This window comes from Larus michahellis, chromosome 1, assembly GCF_964199755.1.
Source record: "Larus michahellis chromosome 1, bLarMic1.1, whole genome shotgun sequence".
NCBI classification, from domain to species: domain Eukaryota; kingdom Metazoa; phylum Chordata; class Aves; order Charadriiformes; family Laridae; genus Larus; species Larus michahellis.
The window spans coordinates 111,974,985-111,991,128 of NC_133896.1; the positions used below are offsets into that span (position 1 = coordinate 111,974,985).

Sequence of the window (16,144 nt, forward strand, 5' to 3'; positions counted from 1 at the left end):
TGCTTGAAAGGTGAGGAGGGAAGTGTTGTCTGCAATTTACACCTAGGGCAGAAAAAGGTGACGACAGTTGTCAGAGATCACACAGTGTGTGTGACAGAAGAAGGAGTCTTGCTTTTCTTTGATAGACTATCCTAAGCTGTTAAGAAAAGTGAATCCCAGGAATTCAGTCATCTGATGGAAGAGGACACCAGAAATCCTTACTTTAAACTAGATAACACAGCTCAAATGTCACACATTGAATACTTGCAGTGAAGTGCTCTGAAATGAGATGCAGGCCAGAATTGTTAATAGGAATTATTCAGCAAGTATATTTATGAGAATCATAAATAACTCACAAACAGGGAGGAGGGAGTGAAATTAACCGAATCACCAATTCATTATGAATTATTTGCTCACTCTTAAAGGAGAATAACAAGGACCAGGGTCTCCTCCTGTCTTAACAGTGGGGTGAAGTGAGGTCAATCAGCACTGACAGCCTGGGGGACAGGAGCTGAAAGAAGAACATACCCCTGTCAGAGAGCTATTCCGGCCTGGACTCGTTGTATGGGACATACAGAAATACCCAGGGGGAGGAAGGAAGCAAAAAGGGAAAGGTGAAAACAAGCAAACAAACAAATAAAACTCAAACTCAGACTAAACCCCCTGGAATTATTTTCAAAGATTAAGGAGTTTTCTATTGAGATTTCTTTCCCTGACATTTTAGTTCAGTGTTCTTTCATTTCATGAAGTCCAGAAGGGAATTCTCAGCCTGAATATGGTCTGAACACCAATAAGGCTCTTACCTTTTAGACAGCTGGGACCAAATTCCTTCAAAATATATGTTGGGAAAAGAAATGATTTTTGTCGTCTATCTTCTCGCAGGTCCTACAAATGTGGTGGCAAACTTTTTCTAATATCCAGTCTATGTCCATTATCTTTGCCTAATAGTTTTCAGCCTATCTGTAAAAATCATTGCCTTACCCACTTTTTCCTGTAAAGCTAAGTTCATGTCTCTAGCCGTTTTATTTGGATGTTAACACTATACAGTTTGCATTGTGCCACTCACTGGAGACCTGTGATCCTGAGGCTAAAGCAAGCTACCAAGTAATATAGCAGTCTGTTGCCCATGCCAAGCTGATTTAAAAAAAAAATAAATATTGGAAGTTGATGGGGACCTCTTTTTCTTCTCATTTGTCCCTTACATTAACATAATTAAAAATATTTTCTTCAGTTACAGACAGCTTCTGAAGGGGACTCCATCTTAATCTAAAGTCATCTTAATCTAAAATCTAAATCTTAATCTAAATGGTGGAGCTTCCACCATTTCCACTGCTAATTTTCATCAAATTTTACCTTTCCAGATAAAAATATGTACCATGTTTTTAATTTTCAGTTTCAGCATTTAGTCATCGATTCTTTCTATACTTCTTTTTTCCCTCCAGTAGATTAAAGAATCCTTTGTTCCCTGTTTTTTTTTTCTCTATGCATGTGGTAATAAACCATTATCAAATCACCTTTCAATCTTCCTTTTTATAAGCTTAACAAAATGAGTGCTTTAAATTTCTCACTGTAAGTCATTAAGTCTCCAGCTATTAAATCATTTTTATGACTCTCTTTAGCACCCTCACCAACATCCCTTAAAAATATGGAGACCAGAACAACACAGAATATTGCAATAACAATCACACAGGGGTAAACTCACCTCCCTCTACTCCTGTGTTTATATACTCGTGGATAGCATTAAACCATTTCCCACAGCACCACATAAAGGTTTTTGGAGTCATATATCTACTGTGACCCCCTAAATTCCTTTCAGAGTCACTGCTTTCCAAGACAAACCACTCCATTCTCTAGGCTTAACTTGTATTCCTTATTTCTCAGTCTGGTATCTGGCATTTGGTGAGACAGAAAGAAACACATTTTGATTGAAGGGTACCCATTTGCCAAGTAGAGTAGCTCCTGCAGTCATCTTTTTTTTCGCCATGCCATCACTCCCCATCTTTTCTGCAAGCTTATCAGAAGTGATTTTGTATTCCTTTCCATGTAGTTGATGGAAATTTTTTCAAAGTTTGGAAATTTTTTCAATGCTAAAAACATTCTCAGATCCCAGGCAATACAAGCAGGGAGAGGCTGGCACCACAGGCTGGGAAGAGGTTTTGTTTTAGTCGTATGCAAGGTATCTTCTTATGACTGCCTCCAAACACACCCCTAAAATAAGTCTCTGCTTTCCACACGGCTAAATGATGAAAGACAGAACAATACTGCTGGAGGAAAAGAGGCTTAGAGAAATCAGTGGGCTTGCTCACAGTCATGCTCAAATGTGAGGAATGGGATTTCCATTTCTATGTCTTATTATTTGTACTCCTTGCCTAATCAGCCATAGCATGTCTAGAATTTTTGCCTCTTTCTCCATGTATTTTCCCATCTTCACAGACCCCCCCCAAAAAAAATAAAAATTGCCATTCATTTGTTCATCTGTCTGTCTTTTCATAGGGGTTACTCTACCCAAATCAGAACGCTGAACTTCTGTAATCTTCTTTAAGTAGACTGCCTAAGCAACTATAGTGTCTCCTTCTGACTTTAAAAAAAACTTTTTTTGTGTTGTCTTTAAGAAGAATTTGGGTGCATTTGCTAGTGGTCACTTTCTGATAGACGTGGATTTTTTTGTGCGTTTGAGTTCTGTGGTCAAAAGCAAAATACCCGAGTTTGAATATAAGGCTGTCAGGAGGTGGGTGGATGTTCAAGTGTTGCCTGTGCCATTGTTAGTGGTGTCTTCACAGATGAAGAGAATGAGCGTAAAGGTTGTGAGAAGAAAGAAACATCTGACTTGGAGCAAGGTCTGCTGTGCGGTTTATGGACAAAAAGGAGAAAAATTCCTGGTGAGGATCAATCATTCAAGGCCGGGAAAGAGGTAGGCTAACCACTGAGGGGAGGTCCTGGGGGAAGAAAGGCAGAACTGTTTAAATGACTGTGCAGATATCCCAACGGGATTAGAGTACCAGACTCAGAAACAAAGAGGCTATGATTAGAGTTGTTGCTTATGGCTTCCCTCTCCAGTCTAGACTTCATTAAGACTGCAGGAACTGATTCAGTCTGTGGAAGTTACATGATCTCGAGGTCACACAATAAGTTTTATTTCATAAGTCATATGCATTTTCCATCTCTGCTTCCTCACTCAGCTTCTCTCTTGCTCTCCCTTTCCACACACGCTTTGTAGCCTCCAGTCCTAGACTTTTCCCTCGAGACGTTTATCACATCTCACTGTCCTCATCGCTCAGACTTCTTGTCCCACCATCACTAACCTTACAGGCCCACGCTCTTCTCCCATTACACCCTAAGAACCACAGTCCTTTCAGCTGAAGGCTGCCATTCCACTCTCTGTCTCGTCATGCTTTACCCTGGGATTCTTCTTCTCATATGACTGCGAGACTTTGTCTACTCTGTATTTGAATATGGGAGGTTTCTTACTACATCCCCCTTGAGCGTTTTGTAGGATGTCACTGAAAGCACTAGTGTGACAAACTCAGTTTTCGGTGCAGCTGCTGGACCAGGCATGGCCTGCAGCATCTTAGAAGACAATTGCAGGGAAAGTAATTCTCAGCCCTGGATGGAGCATTGCCAGCGCAGATGGTATGCTTTGGGAATATATAGCCGTTAAAATATTTAACACATTACTACCGAGCATGTGCAAATCGTGATTTTCCCAAAGGTGTAACTAGTTTGAGTAGATTTTTACAGGGATGGCAAAAGGCAGATCTCTGGCAAACACCACCCTATGTATCTAATTTCAAATTCCAGTTCCAAATCATGAGAATGCTAGGGTTTTCCAAATAATATATTTTCTTTAAAAATAAAATTATATGGCTTTAGAAAATCATTGCTTTATGTTATACCGAAAAGGTAAGAAGTTTCTTAACAGAGTAAGAAGTTTCTCAACAGAATGAGAAAATCAGTTTGTCTAACTTGATTTGACTTTGTAGTAACAATTTTGAAACAAGGGAGAAAAAAGTTATCATTTCAGGATAAAATGAGTCACATCATCTAGTCTATATAGCCTTCAATATAACTAGGTGTGTAAAATTATCCTGGGAACCAGAATTAACACACTTGGCTGCTGAGGAAAACAAAAACACCAACACACAAATCAATGGTATTTTCGATAACGCCTCTGAATGCTGATAAATCACGGCTCCATGGCATCCTCCATAACCCAGTGATGCAACGTTGTTCCAGTACTAGCTCAAAGGGTCACTGATTCAATCAACTTCCTGCTGCAAACAGACTTTTCTTAGAGCTCTTCTACTCAAGGATTGACAAATCCAAGGCCTGTTTAGTTTTTGATACATGATTTTAACTTCCATATCTTTATCTATATCATGTAGCACTTCCCCAATTAATGGACACTGCTTTTTGTTCACCTGGATTTATCGTTGTTCTACAACTGTGTTTTAACTGCATTATAATAAATTAAATCATATCTTCTGCAAACACAAACTATATTGAACTAGAACTCAATTTGTCTTAATTTGTTTTCTCATAGTATTGTCAGCAAGTTCGCTGATGATACCAAACTGGGTGGGGTGGCTGACACCCCAGAGCGCCATGCTGCCATCCAGTGTGACCTAGACAGGCTGGAGAGCTGGGCAGAGAAGAACCTAATGAGGTTCAACAAAAACAAGTGTAGGGTCCTGCACCTGGGGAGGAAGAATGTCAGACACCAGTATAGGTTAGGGGTGGAACTGCTGGAAAACAGTTCTGAAGAAAAGGATTTGGGGGTCTTGGTAGACAGTAAATTATCCATAAGCAAGTAATGTGCCTTTGTTGACAAGAAGGCCAACGGAATTCTGGGCTGCATAGGGAAGAGTGTGGCCAGCAGGTCAAGGGAGGTTATTCTCCCCCTCTACTCTGCACTGGTGAGGCCACAACTGGAATACTGTGTCCAGTTCTGGGCTCCCCAGTTCAAGAGGGACAGGGAACTGCTGGAGAGAGTCCAGCGAAGGGCAACAAAGATGACTGAGGGATTGGAGCACCTCCCTTATGAGGAAAGGCTGAGAGAGCTGGGACTCTTTAGCCTGGAGAAGAGAAGGCTGAGGGGAGACCTTATGAATGTTTACAAGTATCTAAAGGGTGGGTCTAAGGAGGATGGAGCCAGACTCTTTTCAGTGGTTCCCAGTAACAGGACGAGGGGTAATGGGCACAAGCTGGAACATAGGAAGTTCCGATCAAATATGAGAAAAAACTTCTTTACGGTGAGGGCGACAGAGCACTGGAACAGGCTGCCCAGGGAGGTTGTGGAGTCCCCTTCTCTGGAGGCTTTCAAGACCCTCCTGGATGCAGTCCTGAGTAATGTGCTCTGGGCAATCCTGCTTTAGCAGGGGAGTTGGACTAGATGATCTCTAGAGGTCCCTTCAAACTCTGAAAATTCTGTGATTCCGTGAAAAACTTCACATATGCAATTTAGTATGTATTGCAAAAGGGTGAGCTATCAAGCTTGTTATTTCTTTTGTTGAATAGATAACTTCTAATTTTCTTCTCTTAGATTATCCTAACATAAACAAAATCTGTATTACAAATTAGTATTAGAGAATTAGTTGTGGATACCATTCTTTCTGCACTTATTCTATTCTTTCCCTCTCAGCCTATTCAGGTAGAGTATTTACTGATAGCTTTCTTTTTAAATATTTAGAGGGTTGATTTACCTGTTCTGATTTTTGCTTTAAATCGTTATGAAGTGATGCCTAAACTTCATTGTATGGCAAGTGATACAACACATAAAATCTAAGAAATCCCAAGTTTAGATCTTTGCATCAGGCTAGCCATGGAAAACGCAGTAAATCCAGACTAAATAGATTGATTTCAAAGGGTGTATTCTGAGCTGGCAGACTTACATGACAAAACAGTATCTGCCCTATTGATTTCTATTAACTATTTGTACTTGCCTATGTGGTCATTACACCACGCTTATAGTTTGAAATAAAGTTTCTTAAGCATGAGTCTTCAGCAAGTTATAAATCACTGGGGTTTAGGAGGTCCCCCAAGTACACATTAAAATCGCCATTTAAGAAATGCTAGACAGGGAAATGGGAGAAATCAGGTGCATTTTCTAATCTGAAGTACACTTAGATAAGCAAATACCCTGAGAGCAAATAGAAAAATCAAAGGTGTAGCTTGGTCTATGGTGTGGTCTATCAAAGATATATGGTAGACCATTTCTCTGAATTTTTAAAAATAGGTTGTGCCCAGGGATGTGGAGAAAGAGATTTCTGGGGTAAAGAATGTTCCCCAAATCATCACCTTGAAGAGACTACTTTATAAGCCGATACACTAACTGTGTTGTTTGCCAAAAGAAAATTTAAGTCAAATATAGCTTTAACTATGGAAAAATAAATAGATCTTCCCATATAACTGGAAAGTAGTTAAACTGATATATTTCTGTAACTGAATGTTAATTCTACATAGACAGCAGAATTTATGCAGACTATATAGAGGTCTTTTTTCAAAATTCTGTGACAAAGTTTTTCTGAGGGTCCAAATTGTCAGTATTCAGTTAAAATTTTTATTTTCCTTGAACTGCAGTATACACGCAACATAATCCCCCATCATTTTATTTTGATGGGCACAAACCCAGTGGCAGTGTGTATGACCAAAACCGTGCTTTCTGAATCAAAGTTTGGAAAGCAGTAAAAAAGGACACTAAAAAAGGAATAACAACGGCTATATCTTCTAATCAAACTTTCATGAACCAGAATTTCGGAGGTTTATTCCAGTAAACCTGGAGCTTGCAGCAAGAGTTTCTAAAGTTTGTTTCTCCTGAGATTTAGCTGCATCACATTTTCTCTATGGCTAGAGAAGGCTAGTCTCTGAGGGTCTGAAGGACAGCTGATTTTTCTCCACTATTGCAATTCCCAGAAACTGAGGCCATCAAAGGTCATGATTCAACACCTTCTATCAGTATTTCCTGATGTATGTTAAGATGCACTTGGCTGCCTTTGACCAATGGGACCGCTCCAGCTTTTAGGGATCATTGGAACAACACAGTTCCTTGGGCTCATACCGTTTTCCTGGGGTTTCTTTTTTAAATATTAAGGGCCAGGAATTTTAAATATTAAGGGCCAGGGCTCTTACCATCTCTATGGTAACTTAGGATCCCCTACAGACAAAATTAACTCCCAGGTTTTTCCTGTCAAGTGTGATTCTCCAGCAACTCTGTGCAGCTGGGGTGGCGAAAAGTTTCCAGATTGCAGGAAATAATTACAGTAAAATTTTACAAAAATGCAAATATGCAAACCAAAGCTAATTAAAATAGAAAAAATATCATAGTAATTGACCTTTACAGAACTCATACAGTTACAGACTTCAAATGGGAAAATAAGTACAACCAGGTGATGAGACAGTATGTAAAACTCCATTGCAATCCTCCCTTTTTCTGCATGTCATTTTCATTCTGCTCAAACACAGGACAGAGTTTGTGCTTCGGGAGTCCTTACACAGAATTAAAGCCCAAGAACCTAGTTGTAAATGTCCCAGGTTTTTTACCTTCTTGAGTTTTTTTTCAGCAGATTAAGGAGAAAAATAGCACCTCTATTCTTTTGCATACAGTTGTGAAAGATCCTGAGCCAATCCAAGCTTGCTTCAACTCCAGTTTCTTCTTTCACCTATCAAATACAGCCATTAAATAATCTCTGCCCTTGCCCAGGTTGTTGTGCTTCCTTCCTTGTTGGAGCTTTGCACAAATCATTCAGCTCACTAGTCCAGCAGAAATCAATCCACATCCTATTCCAGTTGTTTAGGGAGGTAAAGTGTCTCACATAGGGGTCCATAAGTGGCAAAAGGTAACCGTCAGGATTTCACAGCCTCAGGGAGGAGGTGGAAAAGGACCCCTACCTTTCGGTGGCAGCAAACTGTGACATCAGGTCTCCTTGATCACGTGAGTCTGCCCAAAGGATGCAGAGCCTTTCTAACAAACTCACCGTAGAAAGAGCTCCACAGCCAGCACCGTTGCTTTTCAGCTAAAAATTGTGTGGTCTTTTTGGCAAGAACATAGCAGGGCTTCAGCAACATCTTGGGCCTAGCAAATAAGCTATCCGATTTTTACCTCTGGAGACTCCTATCTTTTGTCCTTAAAATTAACTGGGTCAGCTAAGAATTTGTAAGCCCTGACATCACCAGAAGTGCTCCTACTCATCCTAGAGCAAAGACAGAAATACAGTGTAACTAGTTAATAGCAAAATGTAAGTTACCGAATGTGATGCTTCAACACAAGATGATTGCTTCCTCACATCTCTACCTCTTATCACATAAAGGTAGTGCAAACAGTATCCCGTGAAGAACTTCTTCAGTAAAGAAGTGAAAGGTTTCAGTGAGATAAAATGCTGTCCTGAAAGAGGAATGCTTCAAATATCAGACACATGAGTGATAAAATCACAGAATTACATGATACAGATTTCATCTAGCAGCGTTATTTAGTAGAGATCAAAAGAAAAAAAAAAAAAGAAAAGCAAAAGCAAAAAAAAAGAAATGTTATGACTCGACTAAAAAGAACATACTGAATGAACTTTTTTCTTAGTTCGTCTGTCTTTGCAAGTGGTATTTCGTAGTCAAGTGAATGGTGAAAGAGCCGAAGTCTACAAGGAAAGAGAAAGTAATGAGAGGGGGAGCAAAGCTGTTAAAACTCCACTTAGCTGGTTACAGATAAAGATTTGTTTGCAGCAGCAGGGGTCTACCCTGAGCAAAGAATCCAAAATATGGAAGTATAAAACCTTAAATGAGCTACCAGGCAAGGGAGCAATATACCATTCATTATTACATTAGTGTGTGGGAAATAAGTACATATATTTAAATATTAGCATTGCATAGCTGAGTCCTTGTCTGAGATTTTGGAGTGACATGTATTGTAAAGATCTTGCGGAATAACAAAATTCAGGTGTCTTAAGGATCCTTTCTGAGGTCCTGTCTGGATTTGCAGGCCTTCATTTAAAGTCATAATCAGGTGAGTTTCTTCTGAACCATTTGTTTACACATACCGTCTATGTTCTGCTGGCTTTTGTAGAAAAAACCCCACCATTATTTAAAAGACATCATCTCTGTTTTCTTCCTCCTTGCTTAGAGAATTAGACTAATAGAAAGTTTATCTTATTTAAATCAACAAAAAATAAACCTGACCACAGAGGTGGATGTTATTTTTGACTTCTGTGAACTACATTTTTTCTGAATAGTCAGCAAGGCACTACAATAAGTTTCTGCAGCCTGATTTGTGACATGCAAATATTGGGAATTCATGTTTATTTAATTGCAGAGAAAAGGAATGTTTTGGCATTTTTCTCTAAGAAAGCAAGTACCAACACAGAAATGCGACAGGCTTTTAATTTGATAAGAGGTCTTGTGCTGCAACTTTTTTATTTAGTCTCATGGGGCTCTTTGAGCTTTCCCAGATCTACCTTGTACCACAAAATTGCCTGATGTTCTTCATCAGCTTTTAAAAACAGAATTGTTACAAATGAGAGCTTACAGTGGCAGCCCTGGTTTATTTTATGCAATGCCGCCACATAATAATTGTATTACAAAAGTTTGGCAGCATTTCACAGCTGTACTAAGTCACGCTAATGGGTGGTATCCAGTTGCTAATATTGAAAACTGCTTCTACACAGAAGCTGATTGAATAGGTTTGCTCACTAGCAAACCTCATTCATTTTTGCTCAGTCATTTCTTTTTTTTTTTTTTTTTTTTTTTAAAGAGAGGCCTCGCATTATCCAATTTGTATGTCTGATGAAAAGTTTCATTAAAGGGTGGATAAAGCAGTATGGAATGAAATCTGAGGGCTCACAAAAAAACCCAAATGAAATTTTCCATATACATCTATTTTTTCTAACCAAGAGACCAGAAAGAAGAGCCTTCTTAATTTACAAATTTAAAGTAGTTTCAGGTCTATCTGATACCTCTGAGTCTCTACCAAATTTTCTTAATCTTACAACCCAGCCTCCCATGCAGTTATATAAAGCTCAGCTGAGGCCAGAGTGGTTATGGCGAGATTTAATGAAGAGCTCAGGCACTTCGGGAAATGGAGACCATACAGTCCTATAACCAATAGGGTATAAGGTCCAGGGTGATCCAACTTACAACGAGTGCCAAGCGTGCATGTGGAAGTCCTTCCTCCTGCTGACTCCAGGGCAGCCCTGGCTTCACTTCCCTGCAAGTGCCTCTTGCCCTCTCCTTTCCTACAAGGATGCCCCATCCTTCCTCTGTGCACAAAAACCTAGACACTTACCTGCCCATGTGCTGCAAACAGCTGCTCCTCTTGGCCACCTGCACACTTCCAAATGTCTGTCCAAGCCGGTGATGCACCTCCCTGCACAGTGGTAGCAACCTGCTTCACTCCACTTTTTCATCAGCGACTATCTGTTTTGCTTGTCCTTGGGCCAGCAGATGCTTATGCTTCCCAGCTGCCCCCAGCGTGGAGCCTATCTGCACGTGCTGCATTAAGCGCAGCAGGAGCTCTGCACCTATTCTTCTTCTTGTCTCAGAGAAAGCAGTGGCCAGGTGGAGCAGCTTGTGGACTACTTTCAACCTACAGGTGTCCTTCTTTATCCTTCACTAACAGATAGGTGGGTGACACCACCACCATTTCAAACTCTAAGTGACTCTTAGTTGTGGCATGCTGGGCAGGCTCCAGGTGTGATCCTGGCATGGACTCGTCAGGAAACACAAATAGGACTGCTAGATTCTGTCTCTGAAAGGAGATCTGGGCTCACCAAGTAGCTCAAGTGAGTCAAAATGGTCTGCATCCGTTCATGAAGATGATGAAATCTCAGACACTGAGAGAGTTTCAAGCTTACGAACGCCACCATGGTATGCATTTGTATGGCTCTGGAAGAAGGTGTCAGACACAGAAGAATGGACTTGTTTGCAAGTCTCATTGTGAAGGTTCAGCTTGCTGTATGGGACATCACATCCAGTGTTATTAATCAATGGTAAAACTAATAGTGTAAGTGCTTGCTTTCTGTTTTCATTTTTCCAAAGCTGTCCCTTTCTAAACTCAAAAAGTCAGGAAGCCTCTGCTGCATTTCCAGGTCTGAAACCCGCATGGCAACTACTTTTCAGAGCATTCTTCATGGTAGGCTGGTAGGTTATAGGCAAGTCTGAGATGGCCTAACTTGTCACACAGAAGCCTTGCCATCTCTCATGGTTTTGTGTCAAATACAGCTCATTTAATGTGGAACAGGCAGGAGAACAGTGAGCATAATATTGCTTCTTGAAAGAGCTTCTTGTGGAGCTTATTGCTTCTTAAGGAGCGTGAGTCTTCAGTCAAGGGATCAGGGCACTAAAAGATGAAACATGGGGTACAGTCTTTGTCTCATGCAGTAACTATGATTATTATTGGATAAAATAAATCCTTGGAATAGGAATGGAAATCCAAGTCCTTTCTCTTTCCGTGAGAATATTTAAACCTTCATGATGGACAGGAATTAAAAATCATCCTTGGACTCAGTAGCCAGTTCCTGTCATATCCTGCTTTAGCACACTATACCTTATAGTTCATACTTTGTGAGGAACAGTCATTTGCCTGAGAATTACTGTTGAAATACTCCGCTTTATGTTGCCACAGCCTCTTTGTAAAACTACCTGTAGCATTAACAAGATTATGCAAAGTCCCACGTATCGCTCAATCTTACAGCATTTTATTGACAGTGCAGGAGAGACACAAGAGTAATTCTAAAAGGCATTTGATGTTTTAATATAACAAAATATCCCAGCACAATAAGTGTTATATGAAGCAGACAACACCTTACAGCTACAGAGTAAAATGAAAAGGAAATACGTATGACTACAATCAAAGTGAAATCATCATTTCCTTGTAGTTATAAAGTAAAGAGTAAAAAGTACTTCTTAAGCTATAGTCTACAGATGAGGACCAGGCTGAGAAAGTAAAGCTCATATGTCTAAGACTTTTAGCTAAGAAATAATAAAGAGTACACAAAAATGGGAACTTTTAACAGCAGAATATTCTCAAGGTTGAATTACAATATAGTTCACCTTTCAGCATTGTACAAAAGACACTGTTAAAATAAATGGTGCTAATTTAGTGTGAGGGTAAAATGGCCTGATTGACAGCTGTGGGAAATTTTATTCAGAAAACAGTGCTAGAGAGGCAAATTTCCCTACATTGTCATCACCAATTTGCCTTACCTAGAAAGAGCTATCATAGGGGTAATTACTGTGTCAAACCTACTTGTACTTTTTATCTTCTTTTGGTCACATGGCTTCTGTCTCACTAGATTTCAGATTGACGCTGTCGAGCTCATCGCACTTAGTCCAGCAAGCAGACGTTGTATCGCACTGGTCGCAATACTTAGAGGTGTGTGACAGACCCTGGACCAAACACTGGCGTGTTTGTGGCTTTGCAGGTACATTTGTTTTGTGCACTGGCGAGAAGCGGACCACAGCGCACAGCAAAGCAGTTGGTGCTGACAGCCGTGCCTCTGCCTGTGTCCATGCCCGTGCCCACATCCATGTCCGTGCCCATGACCTTGCCCATGCCCATGCCCATGCCCATGCCCATGCCCATGCCATGTCCGTGCCCGTGCCCATGCCATGTCCGTGCCCATGACCTGCCAGTGCCTGCTGGTGCTCAGCCCAGCTCAGCCCTACTCCAGAGCTGTGCCTGGGCTTGGCACGGGCCATAGGAGCCCTGCAGCCTCCCTTGCGGGTGAGGCACCCCCCCGCAAAGAACCTCGTTTGTACACTCTGGGGCTGCGCCGCTGTGTGAACAGTGGCACGGTAAATTGGGGTGATCATCACTAAATCTGCTTCCGAAAAAGCACACTCCTGTTTCAAGCTAAGAGGCTGACTGTAATGGCCCCTCAGCTTCAGCTGCAGATTTTATTGGCTGAAATTAACTGCAGGTGCAAAAAAAAAAAAAAAGCTAGTTTTGAAGAACTGGCCCAGAGGTAAGCTTTGATTTAAATATTTTGTTTGAATTTCTACTAGGTGCAGGTGTCAAGGGGCGGCCTCTGTGGTGAGCGGCCGGGGCTGCCCCGAGCCGGACACAGCCGGTTCCAGCTGGCTCCAACCCACCCCCCGCAGGGCATGGCTGAGCCCCGCAGCCACCATGGTGGCGCCTTGGAGTAAATGTATATAAGAAGGGGCAGAAAGTGCCAGACGGAGACTGGATAAGACAACAAAAAGAGTGAGAAACAGGGGAGGCAAGGTCAGAGAAGGATAAGTAGGAGACGGAGGAGGAGGTACTACATGAAGCTGGACCAGGCATCCACTGCAGCCCATAGAGGACACAATGCCATAGCGCATGGCTCATGGCTATTCCCAAAGGAGCTGCCACCACAGAGAGCCCATATTGGAGCAGAGAAAACATGTGAGAAGGAGGAAGCACCAGAGAGAGACTGCTGCATGACAACTGTGACCCCCTGGTATCTCCTGCACTGCTCAGGTGGTGGACAGGAGCCTGAAGAGAAGGAGTGAAGATGACCCTGGGGAAAGAAGTCTTGTTTTAATGTTTGTCTTTTTGTTTACGACTACCTGTATCAGTAATTAAATATTTATTTTAATTGACAATACATTAAGTTAATTTTCCTCAGTTTGAGTCTGTTTTGCCCACAGTGATAGGAGATCTTCCTGTCCTTATCTCAACACAGGAGCTTTCTTGTTCTTGTTCTTCCTATTTTCTCCCTCCATCCTGGGGGAGGAGGGGAAGTGAGCGGCTGGGTGGGATTTTGTCTGTTAGCCAAAGTTAACACATCACAGATTTTTTTTTTAAATGAAACTTACTTTTAAATATATACTTTTCTTTGTTGTTGTTGTTTTCACTTCGGGGTATTTGCAAAAATTCAAATAATTCCAGCTGCAATAATACTACTCTTAGTTTGAGAAATTTTGCATTTGAATAAAAGCAATCCCAAAAAAATGAGCCGGAAGGATAAAAGAGAAGGTTCTTCAAAGACATCCAGCAAAATTAAGTCACTGAGAATGTTTCGTTAAGCTTCGGATGAGCCCCTTGGGGAAATTTCTAAGCAGAGCTTGTGATCCCTCCATGTTCTCCACAGGTTAAAAGAAAACTTAGAATTGAAGTTAATGCTCTTTGAACCTAAAATCAATACAAACTAGGAATAACACAGCAGCGAAAAAGTGATTTTAATTCAAAACAGAAAGCAGAATGCATCCCTGGTCATTTTTGATTTAGAAAAATTAATTAACTTTGACACAAGTACAAGTGAGCTGGCTCATTGCACGTCTCTCGAAGTCCAAGACAATCATCTTAACAATCATGCTTAGTATAATTGGAGTAAACGGAGAAATACATTTGAAAATCTCAGAATCACAATCGATATAATTGACCAGAAAGGGGGGAACAGCTTTGTTACTCCTTTATGCAGCCAATGGAATGCTCTGTTTTCATGATACTATCCCAGAGAGGTTTAAATTTAAAATTATAAAGAATATGTTCAGCAGCCTGCAGGAAATGAGATGGAATCCCATTCAATTCCTGGAGTTCTCACTGCAGATAGAAGTTTTGATAATAGACTTTGAAAAAATAAGTCTTGTCCCACTGAGACGTTAACTGATCTCAATTACCTTAAAGCTAATCAGTGTTAAGGATGCTGAAAGTTAATAGTTTCTGATGGAGTACCATGGCTTACCTATATTTCCTGGTACTTGAAAAAAGTGCTTTTGCAATTTCTTTATACTAAAAATTAATCTTGTAAAATTTCATGCTAGGCTGAGAAATGGATATACAAGATGAAGACACATGAAGAGCTTTGACAGTCATGTAGTGAGTTTGAATCTAGATTAGAAAACTGTTTCAGAACATTAATTTATTTTTTTCTCAGCATATCACCAAGCTTGTTTGCAGATTTTACTTGTGCATTTCTATATAAACTACATTTCCATCTTAATTTTTTTTTTTAATCAGTATTTGCTTTCATTTTGAGTAACTCACACTGATCTCTTTGGATTTGGGTACAGTCCTTGTGCGTAAAGTAAAATTACTGATGTTAACTTTAGAGCTGGATAATTTAACATCGTTTTTGTCATCGAGTGTATTGGCTTCTTTGACACAAAATGTTGTGCTAGTTTTTCGACACTGAATAAGCCAAAAGCTCAAAATGAAAATCAGAAGTGGCCAATAGCACAGCAACAAAAATTCTGTAATACGAATATCCCTTGGTTCTTTTCATGTGAGCTGTCCATCAATATTCAGTGCATTTCAACTTATTTCTGGTTCTGTTAGAAGGCAACATTAATTATGACAATCATGTTTCTTTGAAACAAATCTTATTTTACAAAATGTACTAAAAACATGATTTCTTGAACACATCAGAAATCTCACAACTGCTGACTTTTTTTTTTTCTTTTTTTTAAGTGTAGGTTTTTACCAGCACAATATCCAGAAAGATTTTTTTTTGTTGGGTTTATTGTGCAAGTGATCCTCTGACTGTTTGTAGCTGTCTGCATTTGCTATGCTGCTTCTGTGTCTGTGCACACACAGATACACATTGAAAATAAAATTGTTTCTTATGTTTATCGTGACTGAAGGACAGCCTGTATGTCCACAAGCTCAATGAGATTGTATCCAACTGTCAGACTAACAGAGAAAAAAAAGAAAATTGAAAAAAAAAATTCAGTGCAGTTTAAAAATAGGCTGGGGTGGCTGGACTGTGAATTCAGGCACATGGTTACCTTGTGGGGGAAGGGAAAAACCTGGAATTCTGCAACATTGCTTTCTAGTGCATCCCAAGGAAAAGGGTGGGAAAGCCATTACTTAACTCATTGATTTCAATGACTGTTTTGTCTGTGTGGAGAATATGAATAGGTTCAGCACAATTATTCCCAAAAAAACTAGGTGTTAATGAAATTAGGACAAAGTTTATGAGCAAAGCCATTGAAACAGATACACTGATCAGACGTTGAGGCATTTCAGTCTTTTCTATCTGTAATGGATATGGAAACAAATTCTGAAGGCTTTATTCAGTGCTTAGCTGAACAAATGAAAGCCATGAACTGCTTGTCCAGAAAGGAAGCAAAGCAAAAACCTCTATACAAGGATGTCGCCTCCTGCCAGTTTGCACAGCTAGTAACCTACAGGTGTTCAGGTGTGCACAGAAGCAAAAAGATGGGCTAGGTAGAGAACAACTTTGTGGAGAGGTTTACATCT

At 40.3% G+C, this 16,144-nt stretch overlaps 1 long non-coding RNA gene across 1 annotated transcript; it reads left to right on the forward strand.

Moving 5' to 3' along the window:
• Positions 1–2,755: 2,755 nt before the first annotated feature.
• Positions 2,756–13,813, forward strand: LOC141737859 (uncharacterized). Its single transcript, XR_012585255.1, has 3 exons — positions 2,756–2,890; positions 12,252–12,380; positions 12,964–13,813. It is a non-coding gene; the product is annotated as an uncharacterized LOC141737859 (long non-coding RNA).
• The last annotated feature ends 2,331 nt before the right edge of the window (positions 13,814–16,144 follow it).